Source organism: Pinus tabuliformis, chromosome 9 (genome assembly GCF_031772625.1).
Source record: "Pinus tabuliformis cultivar Carrire ecotype Pingquan chromosome 9, CPIR1, whole genome shotgun sequence".
Classification (NCBI taxonomy): Eukaryota; Viridiplantae; Streptophyta; class Pinopsida; order Pinales; family Pinaceae; genus Pinus; species Pinus tabuliformis.
The window spans coordinates 1,739,559,953-1,739,584,220 of NC_142307.1; positions in this window are offsets into that span (position 1 = coordinate 1,739,559,953).

Consider the following 24,268-nt stretch of genomic DNA (forward strand, 5'->3'; position numbering starts at 1 on the left):
TTGTGATGTAATTAATCAATTATTGTGAATAAATAATAATGTTGGAAATTATTCAAAAAAAGCACAGTGGAGTTAGAATATTTCTTGCTCGATTGGAAACAACTGTTGGTGGTTAAATTTAAGATGAAAAGAAAGATCGTATTAAATCACTTAGTTGGAGAAATATACTAAGTCAGGGTGAAATAAAACATTGTAGGAGAAAAAAACATACTTTAAGGAAAAAAGAAAGAACCTTTTTCGAGCAAAGAAAGAAAGAAAGAAAAATCCTAGAAAAATGGGTTAGTAGACCCAAAATATTCTAAAGGTCAAGAAATAGGGTGAAATAAAACATTGCAGGAGAAAACAAACTTTAAGGAAAAAAGAAAGAACCTTTTTCGAGCAAAGAAAGAAAGAAAAAAAAAAGCCTATCCCAAATGCTAGAAAGTAACATAATTCAATGTGTTCGCTTACACATGGACCGAGGTCACTAGGTGCTAGAACCCAAAAGGAAAATGAATCCATTAATGTAGGGAATACTTGAGGGATTAAACCCTGAAGGGTTTCACTTGAATAAAAGAAAAAAAATTAACCCAACTCGTATGGGAAAAAACCACACACTTGTGAAGAAGAGGCAGTTTGTGAGCCTCCATTCCTACCAGGGAATGAATATTGTTAGAAAAAGTGTAACATTACAATAACCCCATAATTTTAGATTTGTGTTGAATGATCAAAAGGGAGAAAGAAGGGAAGCGATATTGCAATGAGGAAGTTTGGCAGATGATAAAATAAACAAGGAGTTGGTCTGGGACAACTACAAGCCACACCCTTAACTCCCGAAAACATTGTTCATCACGAGTCATACATAAGAACTAAAGTCTTTACAATTACCTGTGTAGGCGCACTAGTGGAAATAAGAGGAATCCACACCAAAATAGGTGGAAAAAGCAGCTAGGATACTTCTATTTATAAACGAATAATAAGAAAAAACGAAATAAATCTAAAACTCACATTCAATCAAACCAAACTTGAAAATTTTAAGAGAAAATGGTGAAGACTAACCAACCTACGAAGGTGTTATGAGTGCTGAAGGAAAGACAAAAAATGCAAAGCCTTCCTTTGCTAATTAACTATTCCACACAGATTCCACCAAGGAGTAAGGTACTTGCTACAAAATTAATGATAGGGAGTTGGGCATTCTCAGAAATGATCAGAAAAAAGGGAAAATAGAGCACAAAATGAGGCAGAAATAAGAGGAAAAACTTTGTACTGTAAGAGGAAACTTCCATTACCTGGTTTTTCGCTACCTCCATGCGATGAATTTTGTAATATAGATGATACAAGTCTGATGGGTTTCCATACTCTCTTTGTCAAGAGAAATATTCTCTACCCTACGTGGTGCCAAGAGAAAACACCACAATGAGTAAAGAGAAAAATATTAGACACAAAGGGGTTGCCAAACTAGGGTTTGGCTAAAGAGATCTCAACCCTCGGATCAGAACAACAATAATCTCCACCATTGACAGAGGTCAAGTACAAATAGGATGTGAATATAACATGAGCGAATGATTGTCAACCAATCCCTTGCGTACAAGTGGAAAACCACCATAGCCTCAAAATCCACAACCTATCATTCAACTCCATATGGGCTCCACTAAATGTTTAATTCAATTACATATAATTGCCTCTAATAGAGTTACAATGTGTAAAATTTAAGAACCATGATAGTAATTGGTCACGCTATATAAAAAAATCCCATATAAGGTAGACCAAAATATAAATTAATTATGTTATGCCAAGTCGTACGAAGTGAATTCCTATGATGAAATTGACATGCAACAAGCTAGATAAGTCTATAAGATAATTTATATCATAACCAATTATTTCAACAAAATTGACTGTGTGTACTTTGGAACCATGATTATGGTATTCACATATAGTAATTTGAACATTAAACTTTTGTAGGTGCATATAAAAAACCAAGTTACGATATTTGATGATGTGGACTTCTATATTATTAGAAATACCTATAGATGTGTGGAAAAACCTCTAGTAGTAAAATTGGACAAGAAAAAAAATTGGGTGAATAAAATGGGTATGTGACATATGGTATCCAAGCACCAATTTCAAAACTTGGCCTACAGAGAAACAACACATTTGGAATATATCTATGAGTAGAATTGTGAATTAGGATTAAGACGTGTATATGAATGATGGGTTGTGTTGACTATAAGTTACTCAAGTGAAGTAAGATTGTGTTATCAACTGTTTAAAAATAGAGGAGAAGGCTCAAAATATTAGCAAGGTAAGGATAAAAATAAACCTACAGTGGGGAGAGGAGGAAAAAAGCCTACATATATTAAAAACTTTAGAAGAGATCATCGATGGAAGAAATTCAGTAGAGGAAATTCAACTCAGTTGGCACAATCTAAAATTGGGTCCAAGCCCATGGATTTAAATAATAAAAAGATAGGTGGGGTCGAAGAAAGATAAACTTTGAAGTACTAGGGTTATGGGGAACCTAATTTATTGACGAATTGTCTGCATAACCCCAGGTCTATTCAAAATATACTAGCAATACATGAAGCGACGACAGTAAATGATATCACAAGGAATATTTCAAAGATAAGTGCAACATTAGAGGATAGGCAAGTAGAGCATCAATCCACTATGATTGAGATCGAAGGTACTACTTTGAACCATTTTGTCTTTATCTTACTTGACCCTGGGGCTAGTTTGAGTTATATTATTCCTCAAATTGTGGAAAAATATAAGCTAAAAACTGAAAAATTTAAGAATGCATGACATGTATAGTTAGAAACTGGCACAAAATAGAAGATAATCAACCATGTGAAACATTGTCCCATATATTTAAATGCATGTTCCACTGATGTAAATTTAAATATACTTCAACTAGGGTCATATGATGTGTTAACAGGTATGGATTAGCTGGAAAGGCAAAGAGAGGTAATGAACTGTTTAGAGAAAACAGTGAGCTGTGTAAATCAAGAAGGACAACCACAATTAATAAGAGGTATTCCAAAACCGATTTCAATTAGACAAATTTCAACATTACAATTGAAAAAGAGTGCTAGAAATGGGTGTCAACTATTTGTGGTGAATGTTGAAGCAAATGAACATCAAACAAAAAAACAAAAACTAGAGGAATTCCCAATTATTAGATTCTAAGGATGTTTTTCCAAAAGATATTCCAAGTGTACCTCCCCACAGAGACATAAATTTATCCCTTGATCTAGTGTCAGGAGATTCCCCATTTTCTAGAGCACCTTACCGAATGAGTATTCCAGAGTTATTTGAATTGGAGATGCAGTTGCAAGAATTACTCAATAAAGGCTATATTAGACCTAGTGTTTCACCGTGGGGGGCCCTAGTGTTATTTTTGAAGAAGAGAGATGACACCTTTATAATGTGCATAGATTACCGATAATTAAATAAATTAGTCATTAAAAATAAATAACCCTTGCCCCACATTGATGATCTATTTGACCAAGTAGGAGGGGCAACTATATTCTTAAAAATTGATTTGAGAAATCGGTATCAATAGTTACCAATAAACAATGAAGACATCCATAAGATAATTTTTCGTACCAGATATGTCACTATGAATTTGTAGTGTTACCATTTGGTCTTATTAATTAACTTACAACATTTATGTGTTTAATGAATAGTGTGCTTAGGAAGTACCTTGATAAATTTATGTTGGTGTTTATAGATGAAATTCTAGTGTATTCCAAGAATATGGAGGAGCATAAAGAAAATTTGAGACTTGTACTACAAAATTTTAGAGAGCATCAATTATATGAAAAATTCAGTAAATGTAAATTATATAAAGACACCATATACTTGTTGGGCCATGTTATTTCGAAGGAGGAACTATATGTTGATTTGGAAAAGGTTAGGGACATTTTGAATTGGCCCATACCTAAGGATGTGTCAGATGTTCGGTCCTTCATGGGATTTACTAAATACTAAGAAGATTCATTGAAGTTTTCTCAAAACCGGCCTATCGTGTCACTTTAGAGAAAAATAAAGGAACAAAATTTTAGTGAACTAAGTCTTAGAAATTTTTTGACAAACTAAAATATTTGTTAACAATATCACCTATTTTTAGAATTGTAGATCTAGCCAAGGAATTTTTTGTATGCACAGATGCTTGTTTCGAGGGTTTAGGTGGACTCGTAATACAAGAAAATTTTGTAATGGCCTACGAATCTAGGAAACTAAAACCACATGAAAATAACAATGCGCTATATAATTTAGATTTGGTTGTTGTAATAAATGCTTCAAAAATGTGGTGACAATACTTGTTGGATAAAAATTGAAAATTGGTGACATATCACATTAGTTAAAAATACTTTTTATGCAACTAGATCTTAACACTAGAATGCTAGGTGGGTGGATTTTCTCAGTGAATTTGGATTTGGTCTCAAACATATTAAGGGTAAGGAAAATAAAACGGAAGATTCTTTAAGTAGAAATGCAATTTCCCTTATATAAATATCTGATAGAAGTGTCATTATAGAGAATATATCATGAATTCAATCCTGGAAGATCAAAATTATCAGAAAATTCAACATAAATAGAAGCAAGAAGAAGTTATGGGCTATGCTGAAAATTCAGAAAAGAAATGTTAACCTACAAAAACAGATTGTACATTACAAATGAAAGTGCTTTAAAATAGATGATATTAAATGAACATCATAAGAAGTCATATGTTTGACACCCAAGACATCAAAAGATGACAACTGCACCAAGAAAGGAGAATTATTGGACGAGTATTAAAAATGAAGTAGCAAAATATTTGTCTAAATGTTTAGTGTCAAAAGGTAAAGGTATAACACCAACACTCAGCTGGACTGTTAAATCCACTGGCAATTCCCGAATGGAAATAGGAGGTGATTTTTTTAGACTTTATTGCAGAAGTGCCAAGAACAAGTTGACAACATGATTCTATCATGGTGGTTGTAGATACACTACGAAAGGAAGCAAAATTTATACCGATACAGTCTACATTTGGTATGGTCGAGTTGCAAATATGTTTATGAATGATATTTCTCGATTGCATGGATTACTAAGAATGGTAATATTTGATATGGATGCAAAATTAAATACCATATTTTTGAAGACTTTGTTTTGGGTTATGGGCACTCAATTTAATTTCAGCATCGCCTATCAACCCCAAACTGATGGTTAGACAAAAAAGATCAATGGGACTCTAAAGTACCCGCAAAGAATGTATGTCATGGGTAGACCGATTAAATGGGAAGATTTCCTACAACAAGCAAAATTTGTCTAAACAATAGTTATCAAGCTTCTATAAACATGAGTCCCTTTCAAGCCTTCAATGGAAGGAAATGCCACACACCTCTTAGCTAGAGCCAACTAAAATATATGCTAATATTGGGACCTAATGCATTATGGGAAATGAAAGAAGTGGTATAAAAGATCAAATGGAACATAAAAACTACAGAATATAGACAAAAAAGTTATGCTGACCAAAGGAGGACACAAAAGGAATTTAAATTCAAAGAGGATGTATGCAAAAGAGTTGAACCAAGAAAAATCACCTTGAGTATGGGGACCTATGCTAAATGAGCACCATGATTCTGTGGGGCTTTTGAAATTTTGTTCGGGTTGAACCAGTAGCATATTAGCTAGCATTTCCTAGCCACATAAAAGTGCGCAATGTTTTTCAGGTATATTTAAAAAAAATATGTCCATAATAAATCTCATATAATTGATTGGAAATTGATAAAAGTGGAACCAGAAGGAAATTTCCTGGAAGAACCACTTCACATATTAGATCAAAGAAATATGTTGCTCCAAAATTGATCCATCACTCTGGTTAAAGAGCATTGGAAGCGCTTTACACTTGTGGAGACCACCTGGGAATTGGAGAACAAAATGTGGGAGGCCTTTCCAAAATTGTTCCAAAAGGAAGAGAATGAGACATCCAACATCGACGACGACATTGAATAAAAAGTGGGGTAATATGTAACAACCCTCTATTATCTGTTAATGATTAATGTTAACTATCTTTAGACATGGTCTATTTATAGATTGGATGGCTATAGAATCCATGTTTAGACTTGTGAGATGATGTGATTAATGTAATTATTGTGATGTAATTAATCAGTTATTATGAATAAAATATAATGTTGGAAATTACTCAGGAAAGGAGCACTAGATTTAGAATATTTCTCTTCCCATTACAAGTAATTGTTGGCAGTTAAATTCAAGATTAGTATTCCCTAAAAACATCCTAAAAATTCCTGGGAGGAAATATTAAAAAGAAAAAAATGGATTTAATATGATTGGGGAGAAAGATCTTATTAAATCACTTAGTTGAATAAATATACTAAGTCAGGGTGAAATAAAGCATTGTGGGAGAAAAAGGCAGACTTTAGGGAAAAAAGGAAGAACCTGTTTTGAAAAAGAAAAAACAAAAAGGCCTAGGTAAATGGGTTGGCAAATCCAAAAGTGGGACACTGCTAAAATATTATGGGAAGGAAACTTATAAAAGAAAACCACTCAGGAATCAATGAGGTGGTTGATTCTTGAGGCCAAGAAATCTTAGCTTTGGGGCAAATAGCAAAGGCAATTCATGGTCACGAGGAATGTGCTCGGTTCCTGAATATTTCTTAAGAAGCAATTGCAATTTGAATTTTGGTTATAATACTTTATTAATAGAAAATGTTGACTATTATACATACCCTATATGTTATATTATTACTTCTTGACAATTATTGGTAGATGAATGTAGATTACTTAAGGTAGCATCGTAGATATTTCGACGAGGATCAATGATGCATGCATAATATACAAACCTCCTAATATGTTATAGTGAATTGAATAAAGATTTCTTTTTGCATGTATGGAAAACCTGGGTTTAGAAATAACTAGATATTCGTGAAATTTCTTACATATGAAATTAGGTGCATTTAAGGATAAATCATTTTCTATATAAATTGAAAGGAATCAACAAGTACTAGAAATATTGTTAGTGTTAAATTATATCATAGATTATCGTGTGGGCATATAGTAGATCTTAAGGACTTAACATTGCACCCAGAGGGTGGAATTCAGCCTAGATTTTAAGATTTAAGTGAATACATTCTTGTCCATTTAGAGGTAAGTAGGACTTGAGAAAGAAATTATTTATGTAAATTCCTTAGCATACACATATCAAATCAAGAGATTGTTTATGGGATCACAAACATAGAGCCTTATAGTTATTTGATAGAAAAGTAACATTTTGTCATCTTTTCTTAATGTTAAACATCATATTTAACTAATTTTCCCTGATTTTGGAAATAGTAGATATAAATGAAGAAAAATAAATCATAATAGAAGTAATATACATATTGAATGAAAATGAGAGGAAATCATAGAAGATGACTGTGTAAGGTAAGGAAATAAAACGAACTATGTGCTATGATGTTTCACTAATATTATTACTTGACATCGAGCCTCAAGTGATAAATTAATCTTATCAGAACTCAGGACCATGCGTCCAGAATCCAAAGAAGGAGAGACCCAAACATACCACTTATTAACACTCATGTGAGAAGTTAACTAAGTAAGAGAAGAAAGGGTAGTCGGTACTACACTTAATGTCAGTTTGTATGTTTTTGTATTGATATAATGTAGCCAAACTAAATAGACAAACCCCATTGGTGGTATACTACATAAAGTTGTAAATGAAATCTCAAATTGGCAGCAACTCTTACATAATAGTCAAATCTTACAACTAGTTCTTCTTGTTGAAAATGCAACAAGATGATGGAGCTTAGTGGAAAGGAGTCGCCTTCACTAAGTGGGCTCGCAGGCTATTTTTGGCGCAAAGTCTATTTTTAGACATATGGATCATGGTCTATGAGTTGCAGGATGCTATTTGTGGGTGATTGGTCATGTTGGTAAAAATAGATGGACTTCTATTTTTAGACATATGGGTAGAGTCTATTTTTAGACTGCCAGGCTAAAAATAGAACAGTCGAATATTATTAGCTCTTAATAATATTTGGACTATAAACATTATCTTATCCTCTTGGAGCACTTCAGTTTGAGCTACGGATGTGGCACATGCCACTGCCAGAAGGAAATACACTTTTCTTATGGGTCAGTTGAGCTATTGCATAATGGACTTCAGTTAGAACTCAAGTGATTGAGTTTGGTGGAGTTGATTGAGGAGTTGATGGAGTTGTGTTCAGTTTAACTTAGTTGAACTAGTTGTATTTAGTCTAACTGCAGAATACACTAGTGATGAGTGATGTGAATTAATTGTTAATTAATTCACTAATTATTAACTCATAAAGCAACTAAAGAATACATCAGTTAACTCAGTGCATGGATAGTTCAGTGGAGACAAGTGTTAGAGGTGAGTGAAAGGGCAAGACAGCTGTTAGTTGTGACTATAGTTGTGCATGAGATTTGCACAATCAATGGATTGAGTATTGCCAATGAGGATTGCGTGGTTCAGCCAAGGGAAATACGAGTCTGGATCAGCCATTCTCATCCATTCTCATGTAGGATTGCGTAGTGGAGGTAGGCAAGCAGCAGAGGAGATTTGAACCTGTGATTGATTCAGATCTGAGCTAGTTTTGTGTGTAACAGGTGGAGATAGTACTGAGTACTTGTGAGGAGTATTGTACTATGTATTGTTACATGTTCTCAATCATTATAATATACAGATAGTTGGGGGTTTTCAGCTGTATGCTTTCCCCGGGTTACATACTGTGTTAATGTGCGCATGCGATTGATGTTTCATTGTTTTTAATTTCGAAAAATTGATGATCAACGTAGAGGAGGTTATGTATTATGCATGCATTCCGCAATAGTGTATAATCAGGATAATCTATGTGAATAAGTGTTATATTATTCAAAATTTCTACATGGTATCAGAGCAGAGTTGATCATCAGATCTATTATTTAGAAAGTGATTACATTTTATTTCTTCAGGCAGAGTCTGTAATTGGGCCAAGTAGCCTCTGGATTCATCCTTCTTTTGGAAGGTGAGATATCCAGTAAAAGCCCATACAGTCAATCTCTGTACGAGAAATACTTTGTTCTCACGAATTTTACATCAGAAGCGGATGAGTTTTGAGCTGGTGGAATTCGAATTTGCAGAAGTGTTTTCTTGGTGTCAAAGTTGAAATGTCTTTCAACGGATTGTGATTGGAGTATGCTCTTGAAGGCAACTATATTGCATGGAAAGACAGGATGGATGCCGTGTTAGATGACAATGAGTTGAAGGATTTCATAGAGGCTGAGGTCCCAAAGCCTACTAATGCTGCTCACGTTGAGGTTTGGCAAAAGAAGACAACAAAGTGTCGAAGGAATCTGTTGGAGGGCATGAAGGATCACATTGTATCCAGCCTGCATGGAAAGGCTTCTCCATACTTGATGTGGAAAGCTTTGACAGATTTATTCCAAAGCAAGAGCGACCAGAGGAAGTTGGCGCTCAAGGATAAACTCAGAAACATTAAGTGTGAGAACGGAGACAGTATGCCCAGGTATCTCACGAAGTTCACCCAATGCCAGGATGAGCTGGGAAGTGTGGGGGTGACTGTCGATGATGAGGACTTGGTGAGCTTGGCTCTCCTTGGTCTTCCGAAGAGTTGGCATTCCTATCAAGACTCTGTCAATGGTCGGGAGAAATTGCCAGGATGGAAGAGACTTTGGTCGGATCTTGTGCAGGAGGAGATCAGACGGAGCACCAGAGACAGTTCTTCATGCATGCATGATGAGGAGAATCGTGCTTTAGTGAGTAAAGCAAAGAAGGGGAAGGAGAAGGGTTCTCTTTCCGAATCCAGTTCTTCCAATGATGGGAAGAAGGTTGACAAATCAGAAGTGTGATGCTTTCGTTGTCATGAAGTGGGCCATTATGCTGCAAATTGTCCATGGAGGAAATCCAAGAAGGGATCCAGGGAAGGATCTGAAGGTGAGGCACTTGCTTCACAGTTTGAGTTGGATTTCACACTCTTCACATGCATGGTTTCATCCATGGTGGGAAGTGATTGGTTTCTTGACAGTGGAGCTTCTTTCCACATGACCGGTGACAAGAGTTTGTTCAGTACTTTGGAGGAGAATGATCTCCATATACTCATAGCAATGGGTAATGATGAGAAGTATAGTGTCTCAGGTGTAGGCACGGTTATTTTTTAGAGGGAGCATGGAGCTCGCCTTACCTTGACCGATGTCAAATATGTACCAGGACTGAAGAGAAACTTGGTGTCGATCGCAATACTGGAAGACAGAGGCTATGATGTAGTCTTCAGTAAGGGAAAGGTTTTCCTTAGACACATCATCACTAGACAGGTGAAGCAGATTGGTTCACGGGTCAAGAACTTGTATGCTCTTGCGGTTCAAGATGCATGCAAAGCGTTGAGCAGCAGGGCAACTAATGGAGACTTGGTAGTTGAGAGGGAGCGTATATTACCTCTCAACATGCAGAGCCAGAAGAAGTCTCAGATGATTGTGGAGGAGCCACGATTGGTGCAGCAACTTCAAGAGGTTGTGGAGCAGCCACAACAAGAGAAGCTGAGAGGAGATCGAGTAGAGACATCTACTCATGCAGAGACCTCTAGTAGGGGGAAACTTCAAGCCAGGTGGGTTGAGGGATCGCATGCAGCCATACCTCCAGGTAGGAGGTGGGGTGATGTGGATTGATCGTCCCAAGGAGGAGGGGTAGGATCCTTGAGGTACCCAACCTCTTGGATGAGACCTTGCTACGGGAGCCCCAATGTGGAGTAGCAGGAACTGACTGATTGGGTAGAGACAGATGCAGATGGAGCGGCAGAGAGAGCGACAGTGCAAGGAATCCCAGGACATCCCATAGCTAGCAGGCTGCAGCAATGCGAGAGGCACAAGTGTTTTACACAGTGCTATGTGGCACAGAGAAGTGTGCAATGGTGCGAGATGCATGGAGATGTTGTAGTAGCGCAGATGTCAGGGAGGGAGCACTTGTCAGCAGCAGGTAGAGCTTCAACATCAGAGTATGTTCCTAGCCCAACAGAGTGGTCAGTTGGGAGTGTTTTTATTCCAAGTGTTGTTGGAGCAAGTGGACCGGGCAAATGTGTTGCATGCAGAACATTCCAAAGTTGTAGGATAGGGGTTGCAGATAATCCATATCTTGTTGAGAGGGAGTGTTGAAAATGCAACAAGATGATGGAGGTTAGTGGAAAGGAGTCGCCTTCGCTAAGTGGGCCCGCAGGCTATTTTTGGCGCAAAGTCTATTTTTAGACTATGTCTATTTTTAGACATATGGATCATGGTCTATGAGTTGTAGGATGCTATTTGTGGATGATTGGTCATGTTGGTAAAAATAGATGGACTTCTATTTTTAGACATATGGGCGGAGTCTATTTTTAGACTGCCAGGCTAAAAATAGAACAGTCGAATATTATTAGCTCTTAATAATATTTGGACTATAAGCATTATCTTATCCTCTTGGAGCACTTCAGTTCGAGCTACGGATGTGGCACATGCAACTTCCAGAAGGAAATACACTTTTCTTATGCGTCAGTTGAGCTATTACATGATGGACTTCAGTTAGAACTCAAGTGATTGAGTTTGGTGGAGTTGATTGAGTAGTTGATGGAGTTGTGTTCAGTTTGACTTAGTTGAACTAGTTGTATTTAGTCTAACTGCAGAATACACTAGTGATGAGTGATGTGAATTAATTTCTAATTAATTCACTAATTATTAACTCATAAATCAACTAAAGAATACATCAGTTAACTCAGTGCATGGAAAGTTCAGTGGAGACAAGTGTTAGAGGTGAGTGAAAGGGCAAGACAATTGTCAGTTGTGACTATAGTTGTGCATGAGATTTGCACAATCAATGGATTGAGTATTGCCAATGAGGATTGCGTGGTTCAGCCAAGGGAAATACGAGTTTGGATCAGCCATTCTCATGCAGGATTGCGCAGTGGAGGTAGGCAAGCAGCAGAGGAGATTTGAACCTGTGATTGATTCAGATCTGAGCTAGTTTTGTGTGTAACAGGTGGAGATAGTACTAAGTACTTGTGAGGAGTATTGTACTATGTATTGTTACATGTTCTCAATCATTATAATATACAGATAGTTGGGGGTTTTCAGCTGTATGCTTTCCCCGGGTTACATACTGTGTTAATGTGCGCATGCGATTGATGTTTCATTGTTTTTAATTCCGCAAAATTGATGATCAACATAGAGGAGGTTATGTATTATGCATGCATTCCGCAATAGTGTATAATCAAGATAATCTCTGTGACTAAGTGTTATATTATTCAAAATTTCTACACTTCTTATGCATATGTTATGAAAATAGAGGAAGAACATGTACAAAAATAAGTAACATTTTAATAGGTAATGCCAAGTATAGAATTTATCAAATGTCCCATATTATAAATAGTCATTGAATACAAATATACCCAACGGGCCAGAAACATACATATAGAGAAAACAACAATGTCATAAAGTATATCTATCTGATATTGGAAGGAAATTAAATTGTATTAAGACAACAAAGTCAAAGCCTTATAATGCATAAGGACTTCATAAGAAATTAGAACCAAGGTTCTTATTAAAAAACATTATCCTTTCTCACCAAGACCAAGTGAGTCATTTTGAGCTTAGAATCTGGGTGCTTACTCAGTGGTTACAATAAAAATTATATAGATAACCTAGAACAAAGACATCAAGTCTATATGCATGCATTGTCAAGCAATAGAGTGGAAGAAAATATTCCAACCTGGGAGGTGGAGACAAAATTATTTGTGCTCAATGAGAAGAAGAAGAAGAAATACTAGTTCGTTGTCGAAAATCCCTGAAAGATTTATGTGCCCTAGGAAGTGAAAGTAGCTATAAAATTTCTTTAAACACGGGTTAGACTTGAACCAGAATAAAAATAAAGGAGAAACTATAGATTGGTACTTTTAAATTGTAACAAAAAATAAATTATCTACCTCTAAGAGTAAAGAACTTGTACAATACCAACATGAAAACTCATCCACTAATGGAGACTAGTTCATCCGACCATCCACCAACTCAAGGCTTGCAAGTGTAGGAGGAGGAGGAGGTAACACCTCAAGCAAGGAAACTAGCTCCCAGGAAAAGGATCAAATATTCTTCGAAATGCGAGAGGAACAAGAAATGGAAAGCTCACTCCTTAAACTTAGGAGCTATCCTACTAGTGCAAGAGAGAGGAGAAGTATAAGAAGAAGAGAGGAAGTAACAAAAATATTGGAGGAAGAATAATTGATTCAAAAGTTAGAAGAGGAGTAGTTCAAGGAAGAAGATACCATCTAGCCAATGGAAGAAGAACCAAATAGTCCAGGAGAACATCCTCTCACAAACATTCAACTTCCATTTGGAGAGATGGGGATCACACCTCCACCAACAGACAAGGTCATGGATGTATGCACTATAAAATTAGATCAACTTAAGAAGAGGATTATGCAACAGAGGAATGGATATTTCTGAAAGTATCCTTAGAATCTAGCCTTAGTGTCGACGTAGAAGGTGACCACTGCCAACACTAGAAGAATTCTAAGTCATGACGGCAAATGTTGCATTGACTAAAATGGCACATGATAACTCTGAGTACTCGTTGAATGAGAATTCTAGGTTGAGGAGAGAACATGTTGTGGTGAAGAAACAGGAAAAATGTCTTGCAGCAGAGAACTAGTGACAATCATCACAAAAATTAAACATTGTATAATGGCATTCAACCATGAATGAAGAGATGGGGAAATGGAGCATACCATGGTGTGACTATATGATGAGATGGTACTTATATAGGAAGTCATGGCTCCCCTCATTGGCATTTAGAAAAATGCATAGGAAGTGGTGAAACTCCTAAAGAAAGAAAATAGAGCAGTTAACGAGATGCAGGAAGGGGACTACCAAATATCCAAATGCTCCACAACATTTGGAAAATAAGAACAAGATTTCTACAGAAATAGATAGGGTTTAGTTGATAATCCACGTAAAGAATTACTAGAATCTTAGAGGATATTCAATTAGTACTATGGCTACGTACAATCAACTGCATAATAGGTGTTATTATCTAACACAAAACATGTGATGCCATCCATCATATCTCTTGAATTAGTCAGAGGCAGAGAAGTCATCTTCCACAAGATTAGGGAATATATTGAACAAATCAAGAAAGAAACAGAACGAGAAGGCTTGGAGGTAACCAAAGACATTATCCAACAATACGCCTTTGCACCAATAAAAGCACACATGAATCTCTTATGGTTGTGGAATAAAGCTCCAAGAACATACTCACGGAGAAAATAGAGGTGAAGATGTTCTAAAAAGGAGACTTGCCAATTCGTGTTGAAGCCACCGCAAAGGAGTTTAGAGAATGGTACATTTACATTACAAGTGAAATCCATGAGGAAGAAAATGATTTATTCATTTAATGAGTTTTGTCCCATTGTAATTTTTGTCTTATTAGGCCACCGCCTCATTTATAAACTATCTTACGTAATAAATGTTATGTAATAGAGTGCAAGGGACACATTTGGAATATGAAAAGCCGCACATTAGAATGTAATGAGTCATGTATAGAATATGAATAGTCATAGATGTCAAAGAGTCGTGAGGAAGCTCAAAGCCCATTGTCAATTGTTATATATACCTCCTCATAACTCAAGCAGAAGGCTTTTGGAAGGCTTTAGATTCTCAAAATTTTTCCTTGATTTCTCTTGTAAGACATAGGAGATAGATCATTCTTTGGAGACACAAGTTGTGGCTTCATGTTCCCTATTCGATACAGTGTTTCATTCATGTAACTGTGTAATTGGGAACTCACACTTTTAATCAGAAGCTCAATGAGCCAACATTCCTTCATACATATATCGTAGATGTAGTTTGACTATTTTGGTTATGTTTATGGTATATGTTGCTTAATTTACATAATAAGTTAATGAAATAATTTGTTTCTTAGCAATGGCTCTTATTGAATTAACACTATTATACATTGACGATTGTTTTTTTCTATGTTGAATCTACAGGTATTTAGCAAGTCTTTCTCTATATTATTGGGTCCCCCTTTAGGATATTACTATTAATTTTCTAACATGGGGCTTGTTTCCATCACCAACATGGAAATCTCCCTTGTACACATTACATTGAATGTCTCACAAAGATCACATTTTTGCTGCCCCAACGTAGTGTGTGTTCTCTTGTGATGGTTGGTACTCAAGACATATATTTAAATTATTCCAATAGTGATGAGACTATATGACCGAATGGGACTTTTTACACCAGATGGTGTGTAGTATAATTGGGACTTCACATCGGGGATATTGCCTTACAATGTTGGTGGCATCCATCACCGTCAACATTTCTAGTGCTAAAATGAGGGTAGATGACAAGTTGAGCCTTTGAAGTTTGTTTGAATATCTTAACTTTAATGGCTTCATCCAAAATCATAATCTCGAGGTGTTTTATCGAAGCTTAAAGTATTGCAAACCTCGTGGAATTTTTATGTAACTTGTCATATCTTAAATTCAACAGAAAGGGTAAGAGAACCATCCTTAATTACGTGATTGAACTCAACCAATTTCATTTTTCTAGTGGAATTTATTCTAAAGAAATTATTGCATGATTGTTTACCCTTTCATTGGATGGTCGTGTAAAGAAATGGTGCTACTCTTTACCCACTTCTTCTATCATATATTCCAATCATTTGGTTAAATATATTTGTTGTTTTTTTTACATGTATGAGTATCAAGATGTTCTTAATGAAATCAATCAACTTAGAATGGAAGCCAATGAATCCCTTGAATATTTCGATGATAATTTCCTTCATCTTTGCTATGAGTTCCTATACGAGGATGTGGACTAAAAGTTCTTAGGTGAGAAATTTAGTTTCTTAGTTCAAATATCAAGGAAATATTTAGAATCTTATAACTCATGTCCTCCTGATCCAAAATAATATCAACTTCCTGAGGAAGAACTAGACCTGCCTTTTGTTCCATTCCCTCCCCCTTTTGATGTTCCATTTTTTGAACCTCAATCGATCATAAAATTGGAAGATAATCAAATTTAGTCGATTCTTTCCCGTTAATCAAATTTAACCCTTTGATGATCATGAACCTGATTCTTTTCTCCTCTTTAAATTATACGGTCATGATTGTTCAAGTAATATGGATGAATCTTTGTCCTTGCATGAATGTTTGGATTTGCAACAATTCCAAATGGAGTTTTTGTTAATCATCAAAGAATATCTTTTAGGTATATCTTCGTTTGATCAAGAAAATGATATGGTTATCATTTAAGATTTTTGCAATAATCTTGAAGATAGGTCTTCTTCTAAATTTCATGATTTAAATATAGACTCTTGTTTTGATAAGAAGTTAACGATGTTTTCCCAGGTTGATTATAATTTTTTTTTCAAGATTTAAAGCTAAGTCACGTGAGTAGGACACTTCATCCTACGCTGATGGTTATGTCAATTTCTTGTCAACGGGATGCTATTGTGAGTTTGGTCAGTTTCTGATTCTCTTAAAAAGTTTTATTATTCAGGTTACCATATGGGATATTGACTCTCTTCTAAGGGATTCTTATTTTATCCACGTAAAATTATTTAACCCCGAGGGGAGGATATTTAATGTGACCATTGATCTTCAACCACTACATCCCATTTCAAGTAAATCTATGATCTACAATGTAGAAACAAAGAAGAATATTAACAAATATTTTCCATCATCCATTGAAGAATCTCACGTGCACGATAGTTTGGATTGTGGCCATCCTGATAATATTACTTATGAAACAGATCTGTCCTTGTTCAAATTTTCTTGTTTTTTTCCATGATCCCATTGCAAACTCATTAGAATATTCTTATCAGTGTGGACCCATGCCACATGGCTTGTACTTGCATGCTTTTCACAAATTATTGTATGGTAATTTTCCAGGTAGTTTTTACTGTTGTGGGGTTTATGGCTTGAAAGAGAAGTCGAGGGTAATCCACCATTGTGGTTGCATTTCATGTTTCCATTGGTCGGTGTAGATGGTTGCACGATTTCTTTGTTCACTACACTACTTTCTACTTTTGTTCTGCACGATCATGCCTTCTGGTTTAAAGGTTGGGAGCAACTTCTTTGGTCGCATTGGAAGTTTCACTTTACATGACCCAAACCCCTTTGTTTAGGTAAGGTTAGGATAGTTTTCACATGGTTAGATGCATTACATTATTGTTGTGTACTTTATTTCCATATTTTGATTTTATTCTTTTGGTTTTCTTTATATTTGAATAAAGTTAGTTTTGAGCTTTGAGATGATGTGACTAATATTTTGTAAGGAAATTTGTAGAACTACATAACCCTCGGCTTATATGTTACTCTCTTCTTCGATTTGGTTAATCTCTTTCGAGTTGATGATTTTTTGATGGAAAATATGATCATTTAGTTAGGAAGTTGTAAGAAAACCATGAGGCCCACATCTATTTAGTATTCCCATTCCTGAATTAGGTCCTGTTTATGAATATATGTAGGTTCTTTCTTATTTATATGTTTAGAGTAATATAAGGAGGAAACTTTTTAGCGATCAAAGCATAAAAAATCTAAAACCCGTCCCTAATGGAGAAAACTCATCTTCTCTTAATAATTTGTGATCCCTCTTATGCACATTGGAAAATAATAAGTGCCTATTGTAGAAATTTTGAATAATATGACACTTATTCACAGAGATTATCCTGATCATGCACTATTGTGGAATACATGCACAATACATAAGCTCCTCTATGTTGATCATGAATTTAGCAGCATCAAAAACAATGAAACATCAATAGCATGCACACATTAACACCGTATGTATCCCGGGGAAAGCTTATAGCTGAAAACCCCACACTATCTGTATATTAATGATTGAGAACATGTAACAATACATAGTACAATACTCCTCACAAGTATCCAGCAGTATCTCCACCTATTACACACAAAACTAGCTCAGATCCGAACAAGTCACAGGTTCAAATCTTCTCCGCTGCTTTGCCTGCCTCCACTGCACAATACCTGCTGAGAATCACTCACCCTGGAAATCACGTGAGCACAGGCTATTCTACTGGGCATTGGCCCATACTGCGCAATACTCATTGGCATAACTCAATCCCTGCTTGTGCAAATCTCATGCACAACTGATAGTCACAACTCACCCTTTCACTTACCTCTAACACCTGTCTCTGTTGAATTGTCCATGCACTGAGTTAACTGATGTATTCTTCAGTTACTTTATGAGTTAATAATTAGTGAATTAATTCACACAACTCATCACTAGTGTATTCTCCAGTTATACTAAATACAACTAGTTCAACTGAACACAACTCCATCAACTCCACATCCAACTCCACAGAACTCACATGCATGAGTTCTAACTGAAGTCCTCCATGCAATAGCTCAACTAACACATAAGAAAAGCGTATTTCCTTCTGTCAGCTGCATGTGCCACATCCGTAGCTCGAACTGAAGTGCTCCAAGAGAATAAGATAATGTTTAGAGTCCAAATATTACTAAGGGCTAATAATATTTGACTGTTTCTATTTTTAGCCTGGCAATCTAAAAATAGACTTTTATCACTCCTGCTGTGAACCAGAAATAGAAGTCCATATATTTTTCCCAACATGACCAATCATCCATAAACAACATCCTACAACTCATAGACATGATTTATATGTCTAAAAATAGACATAGTCTAAAAATAGACTTTGCGCCATAATTTACCTGCGGGCCCACTTAGTGAAGGCGACTCCTTTCCAGTAAGCTCCATCATCTTGTTGCATTCTCAACACTCCCTCTCAACAAGATATGGATTATCAGCAACCCCTATCCTGCCTCGGTGGTATTCGAATTTGCTCCTGGTGAGCCCCTTCATCAAGATATCAGCATCCTGATCCTCCGTTGGAACGTATGAAAGTAACATGATTCTCTGCTGCACACAATCTCTTATATGATGGTACCTGATGTCAATATGCTTAGATATATCATGAAATATAGGATTAGTCGAGAGTTTAATGCAACTCTGGTTATCACAGTAAATCACAGTAGGCTCCAAGTAAGAACTGAACAAACCGACCAGGATCTTCCTCATCCATATAGCCTCGCATGCAGCCAAACTTGCTGCCATGTACTCGGCCTCTACTGAACTGAGTGCCACGGATCTCTGCTTCCTGCTGTACCAAGAAACTACTGTTGACCCGATACTGAAGACCCCTCCTGATGTGCTAGTCAGGTTCCTGGGAAAAAGGGTAAAGTTAGGTTTCCTTGTAAGTTATGCAAAGGGAGTCATCAAACTCACATTTGCCCTCACATGGATGAAGCCTCAACATTGTTGGAAAAACTTACTGTTCCACAGCAAGAATTTCCAACTGGTTACCGTAAACTTTCTCCCAACCTACCGTCAACTGACGGAGTGATTGATTTAAATTCAAGTACAGTCGATCACACTCTCCCATTGGAGAGTGAAACTCATGTCACTCAGGTTGATGATCCGTTAGTTGATCAAGTGGTCGATTCAATTTCACATTCGGTCAATCACACTCTCCCTTTCGAGAGTCAATTTCATACCGCTGATGTTCTTCTTGTTACATCGGATTCTTCTATGTCGGGGGGCATTTTACCTGTTTCTACAGAACCCCCTCCAGGCACTGAGGTCTTTTCCTTTGATTGGAATAGAATGACAGAACCTCGTCTTCCTTCCTCCATCCCTTTCCAAATTGTTGTCAAAGCTGGTGGTAGGGACATACATCGTACTCAGGTAGATGAAGGTGCTTCTGTTAGTATTTTATCCTCAGCTGTTTGGAAAGCTTTGGGTTCCCCTCAGCTTGCGCCTATTACGCAGAATCTGAAAGCTTTTAACAGAGCAATTAGTGAACCTTTAGGGATCCTTCCTAAGTTTTCTATTACCTTGGAAGGTAAATCTGTCTGTATTGATCTTATGGTAGTTCGAGGTCCCTTGGATTTCAATTTACTCCTTGGGCGAGACTATGTTTATGCAATGAAAGCTGTCGTATCGACACTCTTTCGCGTGATGTCTTTCCCTCACAATGGTAGTATTGTGACTGTAGACCAGCTTTCGTTCCCTAGTCTTGTTTCAACTACCAATAATATGACACCCCTAATTGTTCCTGATTCTAAAGTGGTATCTACCCTGCCACGGGTTAATTATGTGGCAACTGATCCCATGTTTTCAGTTACCAATGTAAGTGAGCCTCTCACTATTGATTTAGATCCGGTAATTGACATGGAAAACTCTATGGGATTACTTGAACACGATGTTCTTATCCCTTTTGAGTCCCTTGACATGTGTTCCTTCCAAAGAACTGTTCTTCCTTCTGATGAAGATCTCTTGGAAGCCATGATCAAGGTGTGTCCATTGACATGTCTTTCTTCCAGTTAGAAGCCATGCTTAGTGTGTCCGAGGAAAGTTCCTTTTACTGTGTCAACCTCGTTAAAAAATGAATCAGTTGATGAGGATAGTTCTTTTACTGAGTCAACCTCATTAAAAAATGAATCAGCTAGATTTTAGGATATATAGGTAGATTGTAGAAAGTAAGTGTGTGCGAGGACAGTTCCTGTTACTGAGTCAACCTCGTTAAAAAATGAATCAGGTACGAGGATAGTTCCTGTTACTGAGTCAACCTCGTTAAAAAATGAATCAGGTATGAGGATAGTTCTTTTCTTGTGTCAACCTCCTTAAAAATGAAACAACTCCCTTTTCAAGTTACATATTGAAAGTAAACCTTCATTTCATCCAGCCGGTTGAATGCAATGAAGCCTGGGGGGCATGTACCTCGCTTTGCATCATTATGTTGGGGGCATGCGAACTTTTTGAGCACAGTTCCTTGTCTTGTGTCAAGCTCGTTAAAAAATGAAACAAGGGTAGGTTAAGTAGGTAGATTCTAGATAGTAGTCATGAGCATAGTTCCTTGTCTTGTGTCAAGCTCATTAAAAAATGAATCAAGGATTTTAGAGCATAGTTCCCTGTCTTGTGTCAAGCTCGTTAAAAAATGAATCAAGGTTTTTAGAGTAGAAAGTGTTTGTTAAGTTGTATGTTTAGGTTAGTTATTTCAGTTTTAGGTCGAGTCTTTCAAATGATCTCGTAACTGAACCTTCATTTCATCCAACTGGTTGAATGAAATGAAGCTGGGGGGGGCATGCCCTCTAGCAGTTATGCTTAGGGGGCATCAAGCACAGTTTTATCTCTGTTTCAAGCTTGTGTAAAAATGAAACTACTTTAAAGCATAGTTTTTATCTGTTTCAAGCTTTTGTAAAAATGAAACATATCTCGAGTCAATTTCAGTTATTTTCAAGACTCGTTAAACTCATGAAAATCTCGAGATTATTTTGCTATCTTTCATTCTCGTAAAACAAATGAAACTACTTTAAAGCATAGTTTTTATCTGTTTCAAGCTTTTGTAAAAATGAAACATATCTCGAGTCAATTTCAGTTATTTTCAAGACTCGTTAAACTCATGAAAATCTCGAGATTATTTTGCTATCTTTCATTCTCGTAAAACAAATGAAAATGCCGAGTTCTTTCCGTCTTTTCCTGCTCGTAAATTAAATTGAAAGTCAGCCATATGAGTACATTTTTATCATTTTTTCGAACTCATTAAAACTCACGAAAAATTGAAAACCATGAGTACATTTTTATCATTTTTTCGAACTCGTTAAAACTTACGAAAAAGTGAAACCTCAGAGTCATCTTTTAAGCCCTTTTCTGACTCCTAAAATATGAAAAGATTGCCGAGTGTTTCTTTTTCACTCGTTAAAACGGAATTAAAAGACGGTCCCCTTTTAGCTCTTTTCTGACCGCAAAATCAGGAAAAGATTGCCGGGTTTTTGTCGTTTCGAACTCGATAAGGAAATAAAACGACGTGTCCTTGATCGCTTTTTACTTTTCAGGTTAACGACACTATTATGAAAGTACTCCTTGGTCGCAAGATCAAGCGGTTCCCCCAGGTATTATTTTATACGTTTTCGGGCTTGAGGGACACAAATTTACGAAAAAGTTCAACGTGGAGTTTCCTTAAGTTTTTTCAGACTCTCTAAAATTGAAAAACGCCGAGTTTCTCCTATACTGGGCTCGTTAAACTTTTACAGTAAAGGACCTGTTCAATTACAAACAGGAACGAACCACTCCTTCCTAGGGTTCGAATTTAAACTAGGTTGGACTCGTCCGAAGGATGAGCTTATAATCAAGCATATGTTATCCTCCTCAAGCTTGTTAAAAATAAAGAGGTACTTGCCAGAAATGGTGGGGGAAAAGAGAGAAGAATGAACCTATTTGTCACCTTTTGTCTCAGAAGAAACTTTATTACCACTCTTGAACACGACACTTTTTTATTCACCTGGGTTGGGAAATCTTTTACCTCACAGTTGATCAAACCACTTTGAAAGTCTTTAACCGGGTTCCGGGGATTAACTTTGAGTTATTCGTCACCAAGCCATCTGTCGTGTCGTTATGTGTTCAAGAGGTTTGCAAGCAAAACTTTCATCTGCAAAATACTTGTCATCCATTTGACCATCCCTGAGTCAGTCCTTACGGCAACATTTCTTCAACTTGAACAATGATTTCGTGTTGTGGGCTTGCCTGCAACGGGTCGCTTTCTATCGACATCGACACATTATCTAGAAAGATGACTTAGGAATCGACAGTACCTTGAAGTCTGCATGCATCAATGGCAGGTTTCTCGCCTTTGACGACAGTTTACATCATTGACTTTCGATCAAAGGATTCCGTGAAGTGTTCGACATCAAAACATCTATTCACATTTCACGGGTTGTGCTTGGTACTTTGAGAACCATTGACATTACTGGTGGTCTCTCTCACGCTTGTTAACAGTTTACATCATCGACTGGTAATCAAGTGGTTTCTAACATGTTCGACATCGAATCATTTAATCACATGGCTAGAATCGTACCAATTCGGGAAGTAGAAGTGAAGACCCTGGATCTAGTTTCTACCATCCAGGCTGCGAGGAGTTTTGTATTCATTATCTATGTAGACTAATCATAAACAGATGGCTGCATCCATACTGTGTCTACAAAAGTCTATAAAAATGATGTACTGCAAGATCATTCCTGTATCAGAATAGTTAGTCCATTAGTTAAAGTTTTGAATCTGAGTATGGGAATGCCTATCTCAGTGATGATATAATCTTATCCATGTATTTTGTGTTGAAAATTGCAGGTTCCAACCAGGCCATCCACAAGGCAATCCTTGAAATGATAAAGCGCTTCACCCTTCCTAGAATTACAAAACCCTATTCTATTCCAGGCTTCGCACTTTAGGGGGCAATCTGTTACACTAAAAAATGTCACCTTGACTACTTACAGTTAGTATGGCTCAAATCAACAGTCATGCTACCCTCTTAGGCAAGTCTCATGCCTCTGTTATCCATCTCAAACTCAAAGAAGAGAGAAAGTCTTGTAAAAATTATGTTTATCTCTGGGGTCGCAGGTTCTCTCTAGTCTTACCTGCGGGGACGCGGACCTTGTTCACAAAATCTGCGTCCATGGACGCTCTGTATGTTAAGGGACAGGTGCGTCCCTCTGTAAAAGGCAAAATGCGCGAGTTTTATCTTGAAAAAGTTACTTGTGGTTACTTCTAGAACATTCTAGAGGTCGGTTTGATGAAATGGATGCGCCTCCAGTTGGTTCATGTATCTCTATTAAGGGGGAACTTATCCCATCAATAAGGGAGCTATCCCACCCATAGAGGGGGATGATCCCATTGATAGTGGACCTGAATAACCTCTTTACAGCACTATAAATAAAGGCATTGAGCCAGAAGGAGGGGAGGTTGGAGCTATACATTTTCTTTGGGTAAATGCTGCAGGATTTAGGTCTTCCATTAGAGCCTTTGTGAGGAGAGATTGTCTTTACTTGATTCTACTTGGAAGAGGGTGAGCTTTGTCAAAGTAGAGGAAAACCCTTGATGGACCCTGGGAGGAACTTGCACAACACCAAGGCCAGGTTGTAAGAGTTTCTTTGTTTCGTTATTAATACAAACTGGTTTATTTTTCTCAATAGCTTGTGTTAATGAGTTATTTCATGTGTTCCTTGGTCTGCATGTTGAATATATGTTTTATTATATGAAATGCAAGTGCTTGGTAATTGTTTGATTGTTTGTGGTTGCAGGAATTGACTTGAAGGAGGAGCTCATCCGGATCGTCAAGAACGGACTTCAACAACAGCGTTTTGGAATAAGGTAAGCCTAAACACTTGTAGTTTTCATGTTGTAAAAGGTGTATTTAGAGAAAGATCACTCCATT